The 8,911-nt window shown below is 32.8% G+C and overlaps 1 long non-coding RNA gene across 1 annotated transcript; it reads left to right on the forward strand.

Annotated features, from left to right (window-relative positions):
- The first annotated feature begins 259 nt into the window (after positions 1-259).
- Positions 260-7,359, forward strand: LOC147485030 (uncharacterized). Its single transcript, XR_015202052.1, has 5 exons — positions 260-567; positions 652-753; positions 1,763-1,860; positions 6,632-6,720; positions 7,258-7,359. It is a non-coding gene; the product is annotated as an uncharacterized LOC147485030 (long non-coding RNA).
- The last annotated feature ends 1,552 nt before the right edge of the window (positions 7,360-8,911 follow it).

Below are 8,911 nucleotides of genomic sequence, written 5' to 3' on the forward strand. Positions count from 1 at the left end.
ATTTAGTACAATTTTTTATAGCACGTACTATGTACAGTTCCTTGTTTTTTTATTTAAATATTGTTCAACAAACTAAACCATATATATCTACGCATGTCGCATGCAGATGACTAACTCGCACATCTTTATATATATATAATAGCAGTCCCTTTTCCTGCTCTCTGAGGGTGTCCACGTAGGCTAATTTTAAGTACCCTTTTTACTCACGAGAAATCAGGAGAGGAAAAAAACCCCCGAAAAAAGGAGAGAAAAAAGGAATTATATATGAGTCCCCCACAAATACGATTCTATACCCCACGGTCCCCAAAACCTTCTTTCTCCACTTCCCCCAAAACCTTCTTTCTCTACTTCTAAATTCACGTAGAAAAGCACAACTAAAACTCTAAGACCACATTTGAATCCCTCCTAGAAGCAAAGGAATCTGGATCCGATTGCTTCATATGAATCATACAATCATATTTCACTTCTGTTTACGTTTTTTTTTGCTTCTATCAGATCAAAGTTTCAAATTCAGCACTTATCAATGCCTTTATGACAGAGCTGGAAGCTGATACACCTGTCACACAGGTTATTCTTTAATTATTTTGAAACTTCTTACCCTGACTCCTTCAGTTTTGGTCAATCATTGAACTCTTGAGGTTCTTTTTGCAGTGTGATTATGATCGTCTACAGCTATCAACCAATCCATTTATGGAGAGGAATGTAGAGTTTTTGATTAAATGCATGGATGATCTGTCAATGGAACAACAAAAGGTTAGTGCTTTCTCTTTCTTTTTTTTTTTTTTTTTTTATACTGGCGTATAGTTTTCCTTATCTGAAAAACCATGGCGAGGAACAGAATATTCACCTATGCATATAACCATCTCTGATGGACCGGAATGGTGTGGCTATGGCATGAGGATAGCAGTTAATGCAGAGTAACGTAGTTGCCTACAGTTAACTATATAGGCCATCATCTCCACTTAATACAGATTAAATAGTCATGGTGGGTGGTGCGGCGTTTAATATATTGAGGGTTTTCTAACATTCAATAATTGGCGTAAGTTGTTTTCAAATAATGACTGGTCACTAGACAACCAGTCAGTTTTCCACTTGGAAATATAATACACGTTAGAAACAAAGATGAGGCTGAATTTGGGTTTATTGTTGAACCTGAACTTGGACAAGTTGCTAAGATGACATGTGAACCTGCAAAGAAGTTTACACCTAGATTGACATTTGCTGCAAAAGACTATTTTATTTGTTCTACTTGCATGGAATTTCGTAGATTAAGTTCCAAGACGTAAAGCTTCCATGAACAAGTTATTGGTTTGATAGTAATGACCAATCTGTGTTGCTTTAGAACGTTTAGTAACTGAACTTTTCTCGATCATCAATCTTTGCTTATCATGTTGAACAACATAAAGGTAAAGAAGTTTATGCTTGGTACATTAGTTGGTTAATTTATTTAGCAAACATTTAGTTCATCCGCCCCTGTTTTTATGCAGCTTTCATTATTATAGAAATGCTATATTTATAGTGTCACATTAATATATACTTTGGTTGTGCACCTCATTGTTAGTCCACTTCCTATTAATTTTGTGTTTGCAGGAGTAAATTGTCATCCACTCAAACATTTGTTTTAATCCCTGAGCTGCTGAGCATTACAAAAACAAATTTTAACAATGTATGTTATGGCAATGGAGTGCACTGCTTGAGGCAAACTTTAGAGTTGATTTTATGACCTTATTGTTGCGTTGCTAACCATTTTCTTCTCTTGCAGGAAAACTTAAGATTGAAACAGAAAGTAAAAAGAACAAGAAGAAGAGATGCTACAAGCATAACAATATTTCCAGTTTCATGAGGCAGCTTAATATATATGTGAGTCTCTTTGTTCTTTATAATTTTTTTTTTCCGGTTGCAGAATTGTGTAGCAACCAATGCCATTTGTTACTACTATTTTGGATTTCTAAAAGGTAACCCGTAGGTAATGTTAATAATTATAGTGAAGGACACAATAATTATGGACATTCCAAGCCAATATTCCTTGATAAAGCTTCCTCTACGTTATTTATATTTGAACTCGAAATTGTATCAATGTTAGACTCTATATTGTAATGCATTTGTCAGACAATTATTATTTTTACAACATGACAGTGATTCAAAGGCCAATTCGTCCATTTTTAATATTCGCAGAGCTTACTTTGTTGATTTAAGATAAGCATTTCAATCCCTACAAGTTGATTTGCTTTCTTTTCTCTTTTAAGCTCGGCATGAATTTCTGTATATGGATTCTATGGTAAAAAGGTAAAGTTTCACGAGATTCATCGTCGGAGTTCCATTGTCCTTTATTAATAGAGTTATGTATTTTGACTGGACTACGTTTTGTGTTCTAGAATTTAAACTCTATTTTGTTACAATTAGACTTAGTTGCATGATTTATGATTGTTAGCAAACCATTGTTTTAATAATAATTAGTAGTCCCCCCCTCCCCCAAAATACACAAAAAAAAAAACACAGTCAACTAAATAGAAAGCTAAACCCAAAAAAACCCAAAACCCAAACCTTTCTTCTTTTCTCTTCCGCCGACCCTAAAACAAAATTCCCAATCCTCAAAAATTAGATTTGTTTTTCGAATAATTAAACTATTTTCAAGATCCGAGTATTAATTATATGTGAGTATTAAAATTGTCTTTACTACCAAACGCAAAGACTGAAGTGAGAAGGAATAGGTATAAAGTAGCAGTAGATACATAAGAAGAGAAGATAATATGATTGAGATCAGGAAGAATAAAAGAGAATAAATTTTATAGAAGAAATGAAGGGAAAGCATGACTCCTAATCAGCAATATTAGTCTTCTTTGGGTGGGATTCAAACTTCTGTTGAGAAAAAGGTATAAATTTATTTTTGTTTATACTTTGTCAACTCGAACAACGGTCACACTATACTTAATGCATAGATACTACAGTACACCACCAAGATTTATGTAAGAAAATAGTGCATATCGTCATAAAACAAAAAGAATTTCTAGAAAATTTTGTTAGTCCCAAAATGTCAGTGACTAATGTAGTAAACAGTACTACATTTTGGTGATGTCGTTTCGTCTTTTGAGTAGTTGCTTTGTTGTTGCCATTAATGTTGTAGGTAACTCTGGACCAATTTTTTTTAAAACTATGTGAATAGCCTTTGCTTTTATGCAATTGGTTTATATTCTCATTTATTTTTGTTAGCCAACTAAATAACGACCTTTTTATTCGTACATAGTCTTTTTTTTTTGGTGGTCTATATGCATTTGATTGTTGATATTTTAATTAGATTTGACATTCTTAGTGGTATACTAAGATTTTAATTGATGATTACAATTGATGTGAATTGGTTATTAAATGGCTCATAAAACGTTTCTTATATGTCATTGAATTCTCAAAATTGTTGTTAATTGTTTTGTTGATGGTGGTGATAGGTGTGAGAAGGGATTCATAAATGATTACTTCCAACTTGAGCAGAAAAAGCGGTCAAGATTTTGTGATATCATATATCTAAGCCATAATATCCATTCACGTTTAAGTGACAAGGTAATACTAATTGCTTTAACTCTTTAAGTATTTCTGTGAATAGCATTACATATTTTAAGAACTTCAAACTATGTATGTGATGCACATTTGACTATTGTAGTTGAGATTGCGGAGTTGTTATCGAATAATCTCACTTTAAGTGCACCTACATTGGCAATTCTATTGATTCATTAATTGGTAATTTTGATTACAAAAACAACATGTTGTTCTTTGTAGTCTTGAAAATTGTTTATAATGTCATCTATAATATATACGTTCCATACCCTTCTAAACATTTCAAGCATACAATGTTTAAATATGCCATTTATGTCGAATTATGGTGGCGGTGGTTTTAATTTTTAGGTAAGATGGTGATAAATAGAGCGAGCAGATTTGGAAGCAAATGAGCAAATGGTCGAGGGTGGAGAGTCCACTTGCAAAGGTCGATCTAGGAACATATGCGTTTATACTTTTTATTGACAATATTGAAAGTTGGGTTCAAAGTAGTACTAAGTAGCGCATTAAGTGCAGCCCACATTCTTTCCGTAAATTATTCATGTTACCGTATATTTGTGTGTTTTTATCTATGGCTGACAAAAGGAATACAATACTCTATTTTATTTTATTTTTATTTTTTCTCAAGTTCCTATGTCGACAATATATGGTACATGAAATTTAAAACGAGAGATTAAAAGAAGTTAGATGTGAGTTCCTTATTGACTTATTTGAGAGTGTTAGCTTTTCTAATTCACTTTGTTGTCTTATCATAAAAATACCTTGGAGACATACTCCCAGTTTTGGTCTTGAGTCTGTAAAAAAAGAAAGGGTAATGATTTGTTTACCCATTGCGATTCCTTAATTTTTAAGGTATTTTTAATTGACTGCTACAAATACAATATTTAAATGGTCAAGTTTTGTTGCCATTGGTGTCTTTCCTATTATTGTTATGTAGCTGACCTATATAAGAATAGCTCGCTTAGATATATAATCTAAGCCATACTAAGGTGTAAACCTATCAGATTTATATATACGTTCCATACCCTTCTAAACATTTCAAGCATACAATGTTTAAATATGCCATTTATGTCGAATTATGGTGGCGGTGGTTTTAATTTTTAGGTAAGATGGTGATAAATAGACGAGCAGATTTGGAAGCAAATGAGCAAATGGTCGAGGGTGGAGAGTCTACTGCAAGGTCGATCTAGGAACATGTACATTTATACTTTTTTATTGACAATATTGAAAGTTGGGTTCAAAGTAGTACTAAGTAGCAGACACTGAAGTGCAGCCCACATTCTTTCCCGTAAATTATTCATGTTACCGTATATTTGTGTGTTTTTATCTATGGGCAGCAAAGGAATACAATACTCTATTTTATTTTGTTTTAATTTTTTCTCAAGTTCCTATGTCGACAATATATGGTACATGAAATTTAAAACAGAGATTAAAAGAAGTTAGATGTGAGTTCCTTATTGACTTATTTGAGAGTGTTAGCTTTTCTAATTCACTTTGTTGTCTTATCATAAAAATACCTTGGAGACATACTCCCAGTTTTGGTCTTGAGTCTGTAAAAAAAGAAAGGGTAATGATCTGTTTACCCATTGCGATTCCTTAATTTTTAAGGTATTTTTAATTGACTGCTACAAATACAATATTTAAATGGTCAAGTTTTGTTGCCATTGGTGTCTTTCCTATTATTGTTATGTAGCTGACCTATATAAGAATAGCTCGCTTAGATATATAATCTAAGCCATACTAAGGTGTAAACCTATCAGATTTAGGGTTGATATTAAATTTTTGGGAGACGATGAATTTGATCTGTTTTTGCTTAATTAATCAAATAGTTTACCTTTGTGGTGCCTTAGTTTGATTAAAGACAATTGATATTAAATTTTTGTTAGCATATATTGTCCTTTGTGTCAATGAGAACATGTAAGAGTGTACGTACCTTTCTTGGAAGATACATTCTGTGATCATGCGTTATCAAAAAAATTAGTGATTGTTCAATATTTTTTCCTTGCAATCTACTAAGATACACGGTGATCTGACAAACTCATGGAAGCAATTAATTGAATATGTACATGTTGATTATTTGAAGAGATTTCGTTTCGTTGATTTGTTATTTTTGCAACTCATTAGTTCGTGTTGGTAATTATTTATTCAAGTCATCATGCATCTCATTATTGCCTTTTAATATCATTTTTTGTGTCGATTTTGTAGGTTATGACAATAAATTGGTGAATGTTTCGTGAATACAATGCATTTTAACCCTTCGGATTGTGAGAGCCAGGTAATTTGACTCCCAATCATACAAATAATGGATCTAGATGATATAAATTCTTGAATAAATGATTTTCCGTGATCTTTTGTTTAGGTGAGTAATGGAGCAAGGTCGGACATGCACTAAAACCATAAAGAAGAAATGAAAATAGGAGGATATATCCGAGTCATTTACGGCAAGCAACGCATGTACCTTAATCAAGCCTCAACCACGAACCCATTTCAGGAACCATGATTCAAATCACCATCCAAGGTTAGCTATCTACTTCTTTGGGACATTTATATGGTGATTGAAGTGTCAATGATGGAAGTGGGTTAGTTATTGTGACACACTTGGTGATGTGTCCAGAGTTCTATAAAATTGTTAAGAAATGGGTTCCATTTTAGATGGTAAACTGTTAGTTCTTGGAAAAAGATGACTAATATAACTTTATTATAGGCATTCATAGTCCATTTTTTTGCTCTAATCTACATAACAATGCTAAAGTCTCATATACCAATTTCAACTCTTAGTGAAGTTTAAGCGTGAAACTTCAAAATATAGTGAAGTTTAAGCGCGTTGCTTCAAGATACATGAATATTTCGAGGATGATTGATAGTTGTTTTACCATTTAAATTTTTCAGGAATTATTGCCATGAAATACATTCTTCCTTTTTCCCCTTGCTTTCCTTTTCTAATTGTATATGAGTTTGCCATCTCTGCCTTGCCGAGCCGGCCTACAATTCCTTTTTGGTTTTTCAGGTCATTCTTCACATTTTCTAATGTATGTCATATTATGCTCTATTATTTTTCTCTAATTAATCAAAATTGATGTCACAGATTTCAAGGTACATGCTTATTTACCCAGATTAATACACGTCAGATTTCAAGCCCGCTCATTGCTTTTGAAGAGAATAACATTAATGGAGGTACTTTTACAATTTCTTCGTGTTGATACAAAAGACAAGTAGCTTTGTGCTTCTCATTTTTAAATCATCAGTTAACAATATTATGTACCTGTCACTAATAGAGTTGACATTTTCGATGGATTTTAAAGCATTTTATATGGGTTCAAGGCATTTCTCCTCCCATTGTACGTTCGTTTTTGTTGGGGCCAGGACTTTGAATCCTATCATCCAATATTATTAGTTCAACAGGCAGGTGTAGTTGAGTAGTTTTCTTCCTTTTTGGAACCCAGCTGTGAAAAAAAGGCCATATGGTAGGCTCGGTGAAATACATGAAAGCTATCTAATAAGACATTCAACCATTTTTATTATTTTCCTTTTGGCCTTTTCCTTTAACTTCGACTTATTGTTTAGATTGAAGTTCATCTCGGAGTTGCTAATTTAGTGTTCTAACTTTATTGTAATTTAATTCCACTTTGGTTTTGAGTTGCTTGGGATATTGTAGGAGGTCTGGATTAATGAAGTGTTTGCATATGTTTTGGTTTCTACCCTATTTTGCAGATAGGAATACTTTGTGTGCCACCTTTATCGATCATTCCACTTCACAATCATCCGGGAATTATATTGAGCAAACTCCTCTATGGTTCATTACATGTAAAATCAAATTATTTGTCATGATTTGTTTGGGCCCGTGTACTAATTTATACATTAATGTGCTTCAATTTTTCTTACTATTAGTAGTACATATTACTAAAATTTGTAAATAGACTCCGCTCGAGTATAATTCTATTAAAAATTGTTACGTTCCCTTTCATTAGCCAAGCACAGCTTGATGAAAGTTCCCCATTCCCCTCCAAGCCCAACCATTACATACTCTTTCAAGTTAAGCAATGCACCCTATAAGAGTCGATCTTGCGGTACAATACATACAAACATTTTATCAAGGCGGACACCTTAAACATAGTTTACACGCCATGATATGAAGTGGACCTAGACCCAATCCTCAAGGCTACTCAGTATGTATGTGATTCAAGATTGTATGAAAATGGTGGCTACTGAGTGGTTAATGTGTTGGGAATCATTTATATGGTTTTAAGACTTATTGCATCATATTTTAATATATAGTCAATGTTGTTGCAGCTCAAGTCAATGAGGTGATTATTACCTGTGAAGTTATGCTGATTCCTCAAGGTGGTTTCATGTTTGCCCTGTCTATTTTTTAGGTAACCTATCATTTGAGTTTTCTTTGATATCTTTCAGGCTAAAAAATTCCTTCACGATAAGTGAATTTTGTTTTAAGGTTTTTCTAATGAAGTTTCTTTGTTAGTTTTACTTCTATTGGTCTTCTTCACTTTTGATTCATCCACCGCTTTTAAACAGCGGTTATTGTGGATTCTTTCCCGGGTGTGGATGTGACTAATTTGGAATATGCCTTCTACTTTATCTTATTGCTATTGATACAATAAAACAAAAGCTAACCACTTACTAGATTATGATGCTTCATTTGTATGCCTTTTAACAATTGAAGTACCAAACATGTAAATCACGGTCATATTAATTTTCTATATTTATCTATATTTTTCAGTTATTTGTCTCTTATGATATCAATGAAAATAAGTGTAGAAGTTGTCTTCATGCATTATTTTCTTCAATAATAGAATTCACTACAAAAGCTAATGGATGGGGATGAAATTTCAAAAACTCAAATATTAGTTTCTATTGTTGATCGCTTAAACTATGTGCATAGTAATGTGTGCTTTGTTCAGGGTTGTTGTTCTTATGGAGAAACTAACTATTAACCAACTACCTGATGAACCTTTTAACTAACCAATGTTGGAGGCGCTCATGAGTAAAATAATAGGAAATAAACTTAAACTTTTAGCAGTTCTTCTCAGTATTTCATATCTTCATAGCACGATTTACAATTATTAACAAATATTGATTTTATAATTCTTAGTATTCTTATACTTTATTTATTTTTGTGGTTTCATAGTTGCTATGAAGAAAAGTGAAAGGTGGATTTTGTACGGTGAGCAAAGGACTGTGCAACTTTTATATTCCCTTAAAAGGTAAGCACCAATTATGGCCTGACTAGCTTAAGGCAGTCACAAGTTTCATACAAGATGGGCCTGAAGCATAATGTTTGTTGCATGAAGTCAATTGAACGTATTAAAACAATCACAAAGTTATTCATTAGTAGTCTACACATATTCCA

Source organism: Coptis chinensis, chromosome 7, assembly GCF_015680905.1.
Source record: "Coptis chinensis isolate HL-2020 chromosome 7, ASM1568090v1, whole genome shotgun sequence".
Classification (NCBI taxonomy): domain Eukaryota; kingdom Viridiplantae; phylum Streptophyta; class Magnoliopsida; order Ranunculales; family Ranunculaceae; genus Coptis; species Coptis chinensis.